Source organism: Neomonachus schauinslandi, chromosome X, assembly GCF_002201575.2.
Source record: "Neomonachus schauinslandi chromosome X, ASM220157v2, whole genome shotgun sequence".
In the NCBI taxonomy this organism is placed as follows: Eukaryota; Metazoa; Chordata; class Mammalia; order Carnivora; family Phocidae; genus Neomonachus; species Neomonachus schauinslandi.
Window position 1 is genome coordinate 38752670 of NC_058419.1, and position 14140 is coordinate 38766809.

Consider the following 14140-nt stretch of genomic DNA (forward strand, 5'->3'; position numbering starts at 1 on the left):
CCACTGAGCGTGGAGCCTGAGGTAGAGCTTGATTCCATGACCCATGGAATCATGAACTGACTTGAAACCAAGAGTCAGACGTCTACTGACTGAGCCACCCAGGTGCTCCTAGTATTTCTTGTAAGGTGATTCTACTAACAACAAATTATCTTAGTTTTTGTTTATCTGGGAAAGTCTTTACTTCACAATCATTATTGAATAATAGCTTTTCTGGATATGGGGATCTTTGTTGACTGTTTTTTTCTTTGAGCATTTTGAATATCTTATCCCACCACTTTCTTGCCTTCGTTGTTTCTGCTAAGAAGTCAGATATTATTCTTATTGGGGCTCTTTTGAAAATGATGTGCCATTTTTCTCTGCTGCTTTTAAGATTTTCTCCTTGTCTTTGACTTTCATCATTTTTACAATAATGTCTCTGTTTGTATGTCTCTTTGAATTTATTTTACTTGGAGTTCATTGAGCTTCCTGGACATGTAGGTTATTGTTTGATCAACAAATCTGGGAAGTTTTCAGCTATTATTTCTTCAAATATTTTTTCTTTCTCTCTCTCTTCTCTGGTATTCCCGTTACATGTATGTCGATGTGCTTCATGAGGTCCCACATCTCTCTGAGATGTTATTTTTCTTTACCCTTCTTTCTAGCTTTTTTTTTTTCTTTTTTGGCTTACATAATCTGTATTGATTTATCTTCAAGTTTGCAAATTCTTTCTCCTGTCAGTTCAAATCCATTGTTAAACTCCTCTAAAGAATTTGTTTTTGTTTCAGTTATTTTACATTCCAGAATTTTCATTTGGTTCTTCTTTAAAATTTCTATCTTTTTATTGATATTCTCTATTTGATGCAGCATTGTCAACATATCTTTCCTTACTTCTTTAATCAAGCTCTCCTTTGGTTCTGTGAACATATGTATAACAGCTACTTTGAAACCTTTTTCCATTTCCATCTGGTCACTCTCTCAGGCTTTCTGTTGCCTGCTTTTTTCTAGTCCATAGGTCATATTTTTCTGTTTCTTTGCATGCCTTACAAGTTTGTGTTGGAAACTGGACATTAGATAAAATATTGTAGCTACTCTGAGTACTAGCATTTCCCCTTTAGGGCTTGTCATTTTTCTTTGCTTGTTTATTTGTTTAGTTACTGACTGAATATTTTAATGGAATCTAGTCCCCCCCCCCCATTCCACAGTGTTAATTCTTTTATATTGCTTCTCAGGGAATCACAGCTTTAGCTCTGACAACAGTCATCCTGGGAACATAGTGTAACTGGTAGGCTCTTTTCTACTCTTTCCCTGACCACACTCAGCTGTTAGACTCCAATTGCCTGCTGATTGCTCTACTAGCCACAACAATGCCCTGGGGCATGAATTCCTTTGCAAACTAATCTAATCAGAATTACTTCTGAGGTGAGTACTTAATATTTATTCTGACCCCATGAGATTTCCTCCCAGCTTTCTTCTTACCCTGATCTCTCCTGCAAACTAGCTGACCTATAGTCAAGACTATATTGACATTAGATTCACAAATCTCCCAATTCCCTTCACCACAATGTCCACTTGTTTTTAGATTTAAACTTCTTCATGCTCTGCTGCAAAGGACATCAGTTCCTAAAACAGAAGCTATCTGCTTTACAGCCTGCTTCTCCCCTTCTTTCCCTCCTCTCAGGAAAATCTATGAGCCTGGGCTCTAGACTGGTGGTGCGAAAAATGGTAAGCTTCTCTTTGAGTGACACTGTCAATATAGGAGATGAGTGCTCAGTGGAAGGGGGTGGAGCAATCTCAGGTCTTCTTGTCTTACCTCCCTTTGTATGGAAACACCACCTCATTAACTGGGTCAAGAGCTATTGAGACCCCAGTATTCTCAGTGTGACATACTCAAGGTAGAACCACTGTTATATAAATGGAGGTTAAACAGAAGAAGGGAGTCACCACCTCTTGAATGCACTGTCCAGGACTTAGTCTCAACAACAGGCAGCTGGGGGCAGTATGAGAAACACTGACAGCCCATTCCTCCTGGGTAGAAAGTTCTCCAGCTGGGAACTGCAGAGAGAGGGAGCCCTGTGCTGTTGGCTGCAGCAATCTGGAGTGTAGTCTTACATCACTGAGCTGAGAAGGCAGAGGGAGAGGCACTCTTGGTTCAAATACCAGACTTCCTTAATAAATTTCCATAGATTTTCTTGAAAATATATTTCTTTCTTTCTTTTTTGCCCTTATGACTATTTCCAGAGGCATTAAATGGATGTGTGTATGTGTGTGTGTATACATATTTTTCCCCCATTTTAATAGTGAGTGGCTCAGTGGACTTACTCACACTGTCATGCCAGAGGTTGACCTTCTCTAAAAGTCTCTTCAAATACATAAAATTAAATACACGGGATTCCAAAAGAAACTAAGCATTTGAAATACAGTTTTCAAAAAATGAAAACAATATATTACTATATGTACTTTTCACTTTATTTTTAAGTTTTAATTCCAATGTAGTTAACGTACAGTGTTATATTAGTTTCAGGTTCACAGTATAGTAATTCAACAATTCCTTTTTTTTAAGATTTTATTTATTTATTTGAGAGAGAATGAGAGAGAGCATGAGAAGGGGGAGGGTCAGAGGGAGAAGCAGACTCCCTGCTGAGCAGGTAGCCCGATGTGGGACTCGATCTTGGGATTCCAGGATCATGACCTGAGCCAAAGGCAGTTGCTTAACCAACTGAGCCGCCCAGGCGCCTGCAATTCAACAATTCTATATATTACTCATTGGTCATCAAGATAAGTGCACTCTTAATCCCTTTCACCTATTTCACCAGTCCACTCACCTCCCCTCTGGTAACCATCTGTTTTTTTCTCTATAGTTAAGAGTCTGTCTTTTGGTTTGTCTCTTTTTTCCTTTGTTCATTTGGGTTTTTTTTTTCTTAAATTCCACATATGAGTGAAATCATATGGTACTGGTTTTTCTCTGACTGACTTATTTTCCTTAGCACTATACTATCTAGATCCATCTGTGTTGTTGCAAATGGCAAGATTTCATTAATTTTATGGCTGAATAATATATTATGTATATGTATACATACATATATATATATCTCACATATTCTTTATCCATTCATCTATCAATGAACAGTTGGACTGCTTCCATAACTTGGCTAATGTAAATAATGCTACAATACACATAGGGGCATATATTCTTTTGAACTAGTGGTTTTGTATTCTTTGAGTAAAAATTGGATTGTAGGGTAGTTCTATTTTTAAATTTTTGAGGAACCTCCATATTCTTCCCCACAGTGGCTGCACCAGTTTGTATTCCCATCAACAGTGCAAGAGGATTCCTTTTTCTCTACATCCTCACCAATACTTGTTTCTTGATCTTTTGATTTTATCCATTCTGACAGGTATGAGGTGATATCTCATTGTGATTCTGATTTGCATTACCTAGAAGATGAGAGATGCAATGAATCATGGAACACTACATCAAAAACTAATGGTGTAATGTATGGTGATTAACATAACAATAAAAAATTTAAAAAAAGAAGATGAGGGATGCTGGGCATCTTTTCATGTGTCTGTTAGGAATGTGTATGTCTTCTTTTGAGAAATGCCTTTTCATGTCTTCTGTCCATTTTTAATCAGATTATTTGGTTTTAGGGTATTGAGTTGTATAAGGTCTTTTTGTATTTTGGATACTAACTCTTTATTGGATATGTCATTTACAAATATCTTCTCCCATTCAGCTGGTTGCCTTTTACTTGTGTTTGTTGTTTCCTTTGCTGTGCAGAAGCCTTTCATTTTGGTGTATTCCCAATACTTTATTTTTATTTCCCTTGCCTCAGGGGACCTATCTAGAAAAAAGTTGCTATGACTGATGTCAGAGAAACTACTGCCTGTGTTCTCTTCTAGGATTTTTATGGTTTCAGGTCTCATATTTAGGTTATTAATCTATTTTGAATTTATATTTGTATATGGTGTAAGAAAATGGTCCAGTTTCTTTCTTTTGTATGTAGCTATCCTGTTTTCCTAACACAATTTGTTGAAGAGACTGTGTTTCTCCCATTGGATATTCTTTCCTATTTTGTCAAAAATTAATTGACCATGTAATTGTTGGTTTATCTTTGGGTTTTCTATTCTGTTCCTTTGACCTATGTCTACTTTTAATGCCAGTACCATACTGTTTTGATTATTACAGGTTTATGATATGACTTGAAGTCCAGAATTGTGATGCCTCCAGCTTTGTTTTCCTTTTTCAAGATTGCTTTAGCTATTCAGGGTCTTTTGTGGTTCCATACAAATTTTAGGATTGTTTGTTCTAGTTCTATGAAAAATGCTGTTGGTATTTTGATAGGGATTGCATTAAATGTATAGATTGCATTGTGTAGAATAGACATTTTAATAATATTTATTTTTCCAATCCATGAGCATGGAATGTCTTTCCATTGCTTTGTGCCATCTTCAGTTTCTTTCATGAATGTGTTATAGTGTTCAGAATACAGGTCTTTCACCTCTTTGCTTTTATTTCTATACATTGATTTCATACCCTGTGACTTACTGAATTTGTCTATCACTTCTAGTAGTTTTTTGGGGAGTCTTTAGGGTTTTTCTACATATAGTATGATGTCATCTGTGAATAGTGAATGTTTTTCTTTTTCCTTACCAATTTGGGTGACTTTGTTTCTTTCTGTTGTCTTATTGTTGTGTCTGTGACTCCAGTATTATTTTGAATAAAAGTAGTGGGACAAGACATCCTTGTCTTGTTCATGGCTTAGGGGGAAAGCTTTCAGTTTTTCCCAATTGAGTATGATGTTAGCTGTGGGTTTTTTATATAATGCCTGTATTATGTAGTGGTATGTTCCCTTTAAACCCACCTTGTTGAGGGTTTTTATCATGAATGGTTGTTGTACTTTGTCAAATGCTTTTTCTGCATCTACTGAAATGATCATATGGCTCTTATCCTTTCTATTATTGATGTGATATATCACCTTGATTGGTTTGTGAATATTGAGCCACCCCTGCATCCCCATAGCAAATCCCATTTGATCACGGTGAATGATTCTTTTAATGTATTGTTGGGTTTGTTCTGCTAATACTTTATTGAGGATTTTTGTATCTATGTTCATCAGAGATATTGGCTTGTAGTTCTCCTTTTTTGTGGTGTCTTTATCTGGTTTTGATACCAGGGTAATGCTGGCCTTATAAAATGAATTTGGAAGTTTTTCTTCCTCTTCTATTTTTTGGAGTAGTTTGAGAATAGGTATTAACTCTTCTTTAAATATTTGGTAGAATTCATCTGTGAAGCTGTCTGGTCCTGGATTTTGTTTGTTGGGAGATTTTTGACTACTGATTCAATTTCATTGCTGGCAATCATCAAATTCAAATTTTCTGTTTCTTCCTGCTTCAGTTTTGGGAGGTTATATGTTGTTTCTAGGAATTTATCTATTTCTTCTAGTTTGTCCAATTTGTTGCCATATAACTTTTCATAATATTATCTTATAATCCTTTGTATTTCTGTGGTGTTGACTGTTATTTCTCCTCTTTCACTTCTGATTTTGTTTATTTTTGTCTTCTCTCTCTTTTTTTTGATAAGTCTGGCTAAAGTTTTATATATTTTGTTGATTTTTAAAAAAGATTTATTTATTTATTTGAGAGTTAGAGAGAGAGCGTGAACAGGAGGGGCAGAGAGAGCAGGAGAGAGAATCTCAAGCAGACTCTGCACTGAGTGCGGAGCCCAACATGGGCTCAATCTCACCACCTGAGCCAAAACCAAAAGTCAGATGCATACCCAACTGTACCACCCAGGTGCCCTTATTGATCTTTTCAAAGACCCAGCTCCTGATTTCATTGATCTGCTTTATTGGGTTTTTGTTTGTTTGTTTCTGTTTCATTTATTTCTGCTCTAAACTTTATTATTTCCTTCCTTCTGCAGGTCTTAGGTTTTGTTTGTTGTTCTTTTTCTAGCTCCTTTAGGTGTAATGTTAGGTTATTCATTTGAGATTTTTCTTGCTTCTTGAGATAGGCCTGTATTGCTATAAATTTCCCTCTTAGAACCACTTTTGCTGCATTTCAAATATTTTGGACCATTGTGTTTCATTTTCATTTCTTTCTGTATATTTTTGGATTTTATCTTTGATTTCTTGGTTGACCCATTCATTGTTTAGTTACATGTTCTTTAACCTCCATGTATTTGTGCTCTTCCCAGATTTTTTCTTGTGGTTGATTTCTAGTTTCATAGTGTTGTGGTCAGAAAAAGATGCATAATATGACTTCAATTCTTTTGAATTTGTTGCAACTTGTTTTGTAGCCTAATGTGTGATCTATTCTGGAGAATGTTCCATGTACACTTGAAAAGAATGTGTATTCTGCTGTTTCAGGATGGAATGTTCTGAATATATCTGTTAAATCCATCTGGTCCAATGTGGCATTCAAATCTATTGTTTCCTTATTGATTTTCTGTTTATATGATCTGTCCATTAATGTAATGGATAAAGAAGTCCCCTACCAGTCTTGTATTACTATCAATAACTTCCTTTTATGTTTGTTACTAATTGCTTTATGTGTTTGGGTATTCCCATATTAAGTGCATAAATATTTACAATTTACAATCTTCTTGTTGGATTGTCCCCTGTATGATTACTATAGTGTCCTTTTTTGTCTCTTTACAATATTTGTTTTAAAATCTATTTTTTTAAATATTAAGTTTTGCTTCCCTGGCTTTCTTTTCACATCCATTTGCATGATAAGTTCTTCTCCATCCCTTCACTTTCAATCTGCATGAGTCTTTAGGTGTGAAATGAGTCTCTTGTAGACAGCATATAGATGGGTCTTGTTTTGTTTTGTTTTTTAATCCACTCCATCACTCTTTGTCTTTTGATTAGAGTGTTTAGCCCATTTACATTCAAAGCAATTATTGTTAGGTATGTACTTATTGCCATTTTGTTACTTATTTTATGGTTGTTTTTCTAGTTTTTCTCTGTTCTTTGCTTCCTTTGCTCTACTCTCTCATGATTAGTTTGCTTTCTTTAGTGATATATTTGGAACCCTTTCTCTTATTTTTTGAATATCTATTTTGGTTTTTGATTTGTCATTACCATTTGGCTTCCATATAACATCTTCTGCATCTAGCAGTCTATATGAAGTTGGTGATTGCTTAACTTTGAACCCATTCTTCATGCCTCTCTCCCACCCCCACGTTTTAGGCATATGGTGTCATACTTTACATTCTTTTATTTTGTGAGTTCCTTGGCTGATTTTTACAGATATACTCATTTATTGCTTTTGTGCTTTCTACTTTCTTTTTCTTTAAAGTTCTTATTTAAATTGTGGTCAGTTAACATACAATGTTATATTAGTTTCAGGTGTACAATATAGTGCTTGAACACTTCCATTAAACATGTGGTGCTCATCACAACAAGTGTACTCCTTAATCCCCATAACCTATTTCACCCATCCCCCAACCCCCTCCCTTCTGTTAACCATCAGTTTGTTCTCTATAGTTAAGAGTCTGTTTCTTGGTTTTCCTCTTCTCCCCTCCTTTGCTTGTATGTTTTGTTTCTTAAATTCCACATATGAGTGAAGTCATATGGTATTTGTCTGTCTCTGACTGACTTATTTTGTTTAGCATAATACTCTCTAGCTCCTTCTAAGTCATTGCATATAGCAAAATTTTATTCTTTTTTATGGCAGAGTAACATCCATGAGATATATCATGTCTTCTTTAACCATTCATCCGTTGATGGACACTTGGGCTTTTTCCATAATTTGGCTATTGTAGATTATTGTAGATAATGTTGCTATAAACATTGGGGTACATGTATCCCTTTGAATTAGTATTTTTGTGTTCATTGGGTAAATACCTAGTAGTGCAATTGCTTCCCTTTTTAAAAAGATTTTATTTATTTATTTATTTATTTATTTATTTATTTATTTATTTGACAGAGAGAGACACAGTGAGAAAGGGAACACAGCAGGGGGAGTGGGAGAGGGAGAAGCTTCCTGCTCAGCAGGAAGCCTGATGTGGGACTCAATCCCAGGACCCTGGGATCATGACCTGAGCCAAAGGCAGACACTTAACAACTGAGCCACCCCGGCTCCCCAGTGCAATTGCTTCTTATTCTTACTGATGGTCTGTCCTTTCCACTCAAACAGTCCCCTTTAACATTTCTTGCAGGACTGGTTTAGAGGCCATGAATTCCTTTAACTTTTGTTTGTCTGGGAAAATCTATCTCTCCTTCTATTCTGAATGATAGCCTTGCTCAATAGACCATTCTTGGCTGCAGATTTTTTTTCTTTGAGCACTTTGAAAATATCATGCCTCTCTCTTCTGTCCTGCAAAGTTTCTGCTGAAAAATCCACTTGTGGGGTTTCCCTTGCATGTAACTGTTTTCTTTTGTCTTGGTACTTTTAAAATTCTCTCTTTATCATGATTTTTTGCCATTTTAATTACTATGTGTCTTGGTGTGGACCTCCTTGGGTTGGTTTTGTTGGGGGCTCTCTGTCCTTTCTAGACCTGGGTTTCTTCTTCCTTCCCCAGATTGGGGAAGTTTTCAGCTATTATTTATTCAAATAAATTTTCTGCCCCCTTACTTTCTGTTCTCTTTCCTGGATCCCTAGAATGTGAATGGTGTCACACTTGATGGTGTCACTGAATTTCCTAGGTCTATTATCATTTTCTATTATTTTGTTTTCTCTCACCTGCTCGGTTTGATTGCTTTCCATTACTCTCTCCTCCAGATTGCTGATTCATTCTACTGCTTCCTCTAGTCTACTATTTATTCCATCTAGTGTATTTTAAATTTCATTTATTGAGTTCTTCATCTCTGATTTTTTTTTAATGTTTTCTATCTTTTTGTTAAGGGTCTCACTGATATCCTCCACCTTTTGACAAGTCCAGTAAGTATATTTATGATTATTATTTTAAATTCTCTATCAGCATATTACTTGTCTCCATTTTGCTTAGGTCTCTTGTGGTTTGGTACTGTTCTTTCATTTGGACATATTCTGTCTCTTCACTTTCTCTAACTCTCAGTGTCTGTTTCTATGTGTTAGGAATGTTAGCTACATCTTCTGCTCTTGAAAGTAGTGGGTTTATAATGAAGAGGTCCAGCAGTGCCCTGCAGTGCAGTGTTCCCTGTTCACCATAACCTGGAGCTTCAGGGGTGTCTCCTATGTGTGTTGCATGCACCCTTCTGTTGTTGCTACATTGCATTTGTCTTCAGTCTAGTCATCTGCGGTGGATGACTGCATCTTTGCCTGTTGTGCACAGTGTTTGTCCTCTGTGGTGTTTGTGGGCCAGTCAGGGCCACCTTGGGCTTGAGTTAAGTTTGACCAGGCATTTGCCAGAAATGCAGTAGCACCAAACTGCAGGGCACTTTCACTGTGTTGTCTCTTGAGAAGCTTTCACTGGTGGGTGAGGCCATGAGGTCAGACCAACTGTCTGCCCCCAGCCCACTGTTGGGGCTGCAGTCTGACTGGTGTGTGGGTTCTCTTCCTCTCACCCAAGGGCAGGAGTCACTTTGGTGGTGCTGGCCCCTGTCAGGGTTGCTTGCACACTGCAAAGCTTGTGGCACTGCTTTGGATGGGCTTTGGCCAAGAGTGTGTTGGAGGGGGTGGATCAGCAAAGCTGTGGGGCCGGACATGTGGTGTTAGCAAGGTTTGCACTGGTCCTCTGGAAGAGGGGACCTGCAGCTGTTGGGACTGAGGTAAGCCTGCCTAGAAGGGTTGGATCTGCAGAAGTTCAAGGGGGGGGGGCATGTTAGCAAGTTAAGTAGTGAGTATGGGGCACTGTTTTGGTTCCCACAGGTGTCTGTGTGTCTAGGCTGGGGTTTGGGGGAGAGAAATGACAACTGCCAGCTCCTTTGTTCCTGGAGAAGTCTTGCAATGATCCCTGCCCTTCCAGCACATGCTCTGAGATTAGTAAACATATCTCCCATATACTCCAGGCATTTTTCAAACTGCTGCTTCTATGCTGTATTTCTGTGTGCTGTTTGTTGTGCTGTCTATATAAGGGTGAGAACTTACTTTCCTCTCACCCTCCTGGCTCTTTCTGAGCCAAGCCCACTGATTTTTAAAGTTCCAGGTTTTAAGTCCTGCTGGTTGTAAGAACTCATGAAATTAGGCCCCTCTGATTTTCAAAGCCAAATGTTATGGGGACTCATCTTTCCCATGCTGGCTTCCCAGTGTGAGGATCTGTTTCTCTCCCCTCTCCACATTTGCAGCATCCCTCCCTCCTGCAGGTGGCCCATGGTCCGTTTAGTTCCCGATTATGGGTCTGCCCTCCTTCTCTCCTCAATGTGGCCTTTTCTCTACATTTAGTTGTGGAGTGTGTCCTGGTAGTCTTTGGGTCATTTTCTGGGTTATTTGCACTGATCTGAGTGTTACCTAGTTGTGTCCATGGGATGATGTAAGCTTAGGATCCTTCTATGTTGCCATCTTCCCCAGAAGTCTCCCTATATGTACTTTTTAATTAATGCATTAAATAATAAGATATAATGATGTCTAATAAATGCCATAACTTAAAAATAGCCATGAATATAAACTGTATTCCAAAATATCTGGTAAAACATTAATATAATATGTAAATATCTATGGGGCACCTGGGTGGCTCAGTCAGTTAAGTGTCTACCTTCAGCTCAGGTCTTGATCCCAGGGTCCTGGGATCAAGCCCCATGTCAGGTTCCCTGCTCAGTGGGGAGTCTGCTTCTCCCTCTCCCTCTGCCCCTCCCCCTGCTCGTGCTCTCTCTCTCACTCACTCTCTCTCTCTCAGATAAAGAAATAAAATCTTTTAAAAATATGCAAATATCTGTGATTATTATTAGTGTAGAAAAATTACAGGGATGGTTAAAACTACTATAGTTTTTTTTTTGCCTGCATTCATAATTAAAGAAAATGCTACATTTTAATTAGATATTGGTGAAAACAAAGATGTAAATTTTTTCCCTACAAATTCATGGGCTCCCTGAATTATATTTATGGACTCTTTGGGCAGTCCATTGGCCAAGGATTCAGAACCCCTGCTCTAAGTGTTCCCTGAAATAGGGAGAAAGTGTTGAATCCTAAGAAAACTCATCTTGTTCTATAATCAATAAAGAACTACTAAGGTACAACTAAGATTTTGGCTATGGCAAAATCTAAGTGTCTTTTCTCACAGTTTCCTTAATCTCCATTCCTTCTTCATCTAGACAGCTGAAACAATGATTTATATTTTTATCATTTCTTTCTCTGTTGTGTTTTCTCTCCTTCATATCCAACCCATCTTCACTTTCTGAAATGGCTCAAAATGTTTTTGTTAAAATTCTCCTCCATTCTTGTTACCATGATCACCTTACACAAACCCTCTTCAGACCTCTTCACTGACTCCCAGATTGCTTGCTATCAAGAATGGGACCTTATTATCTTTATCTGAAAAGCTCACTGTCAAATCACTTTGCGTCCATCTCTCATTTCTTCTCCCACAAGGATTGGCTCAGGATGTGACATGTGCTGTGGCTGAAGGCACTCATCATCCTATGTTTTCAATGGAAAGTCCTAGCCCTAGGATCTAAGGGGAAGCTGGTTCTGTCATGTCTCAAGGAGATATCACTCTGGACAAACTCACACTGCCATTTTTGTTTGTTACTTTGGGATGCCATTGTTATTTGGAGGACTATTTTCTCAATCCTTTGCCAAACCTTTGTTCATCTAACCTGCTTCTTCCCCCCCCCTTTTAAATCTTGCCTTAAAATGACTCTGATTTTTAAGGTATTTCTTCCATTTTCTTTCACTTCTGGAGAAAACCAGTGATTAATTCATAAATCCAGCTATCAACACTGATCTCCAGAACATTTTTCTGTGCAAAAAATAATTTCAACTTTTAGAAGCGTATCCTAGTTTCTTTCATAAAATTGCAAACTACATAGAAGTCTGCACATATGTTCTGCTTATTAAGGCCATTTGATTATACATCAATCTCTTAACCACACACTTTTACTCTTCAGCTAGGTTCTGTAGCAATTGTATTGGGGAGCTGTCATTAAATAGAAAAGATAATATGCATAAGCAAGTGATGGAAGAAAAGAAGAGAGCAATAAGCAATTCTGTTTGGCTCTCAACAGGTAGGGTTATTCTTTTTTTTTTTTTTTTTTGGTAAAAGCTTCTACAGGCAAAATATGGCTGTATAGCTGTTGGGTAACAGTACAATGGAACCATTTCTGTGCCTGGGTAGATGACCCATTTAATATTACTTTGTTTATCAACTGGTTATACAAATTCTCTACAATGATAACTTCATACAAAAAGACTCCCCCCACCTGTGATAGTCTTTTTCCATAATAAAAATACCCGATTCTGTGCTTTTTTTTATTATGTTCAATTAGCCAGCATATAGTACATCGTAAGTTTTTGATGTAGTGTTCAATGATTCATTAGTTGCATATAGTATATAACAACATAAAGTCAACAGGTGGGAAGAGGGAAGAGTCAGAGTGGCAGGTTGCCAGTTTCTTTTTGGACATATTAAGTTTTAGAGTCTGGCATAATATTGTGGAGATGTCCAGCAGGATGTTAGAAATTCAAGTATATTTTTATTTCACAAGTTTTATGTTTTACACCAAACACCCAACTCACACTCTTAGATATTTACAGTATCAAATGGACTTGAAAGCTTTACTTAGACAACTTCTCTGTGGTAATAGAAACAATATGTGAAAAAATGAATTAACGAATTTACTATTATTTTCTTGGTTCAGTCTTTGGTCCTTAAAACACATAAGTCTTGGGAAAAAATTGGCTCTATATAATACACCTTTAGTCCTCACACTGCTTTATGTAACAAAATGTTGACTTACATCCATATTATTATGACATCATGAGCACCCCATTTTGCATTTTATTTTCCAGAAGCAACAATTATTATCTCTGTTATTTTCTTCATCTAAACATTTCCTCTGAGCTCTAGAGTTCAGCTACCTTTCCAGTAAGTTGAAATCTGAAGGCTGGCCTCTTACAGATAAAAGAGAAGTATGTTTAATTATCTTGGAGAATTAAGCACATTGTATTTCTTTTTTTTTTTTTTTTTTAAAGATTTTATTTATTTATTTGACAGAGAGAGAGAGCGAGAGCAGGAACACAAGCAGGGGGAGTGGGAGAGGGAGAAGCAGGCTTCCCGCGGAGCAGGGAGCCCGATGTGGGGCTTGATCCCAGGACCCTGGGATCATGACCTGAGCCGAAGGCAGACGCTCAACGACTGAGCCACCCAGGCGCCCCAAGCACATTGTATTTCTAATGACACTAATAAAGTCAATAAATCTAAATAATCTAATTGTCTCCCACCTGAAAGAAATGTCCCTAGCACCCTATTTATATATCTACCATTACCTAGGTAATTTACGCAAAAAGCTTCTGCTTTTATATGAATTACTTTAGATTGTTATGTGGTTGTTTTCAGCCTGAATTGTCCAGATTGATATAGTGTAGGTCCATGAAAGAAAAGCAGGCTGCCTTCAAATAGATGTGGGAGTGGGATTTTATGCATTAGGTGCGTGTCATTCATCACTGCTACCTTTGATGTTTGCAAAGAATACCTTTTGTAGAGTACACAGAAGACATGGTACATAGAAGCACTTAGGGATCTTTCTACCCAAATCTAAATGATAATAATGGAATGCAGATTACTGTATAGGCTTTGATGAAGAAGTGCACAGCCTAGACCAAATATTTGAGTGATGTTAGCTTTACTCTTATGCTGGTTACTTTTTGGAATCATATTGAATATCTTTGCAACAGACATTTTGCAAAATGTCAGTCAGGGAAGGAAATTGAAAGCGAAGCTGGTTTAATAAGTTGATTTAAAATAAGATGATCAGATGACCCATACCAATCCAGTCTATACCATCTTAGTATGGAGAACCATTAAGTGAATTGTCAAGTAACCATAAAAGTCCCATATTTAGGTTCACTCAAGAGTCACGTTACCCTGAATCTAGTTAAAGACAAACCATGAAGGGCTTTAGAAGGTTTTGTAAATTATAATACTTAAATTAAATCAAGAAGAATATTATTGTGAACAACAACATGTAAACAAAAAATTCATGAATATTCTCTATGGGTTTTGAGCCCCTGATCCTGAACTTGCCAGGAAAATTTGGAGACTTAGACCAAGATTGGTGTTCTCTCTTTAGACTGGGGTTAGTGG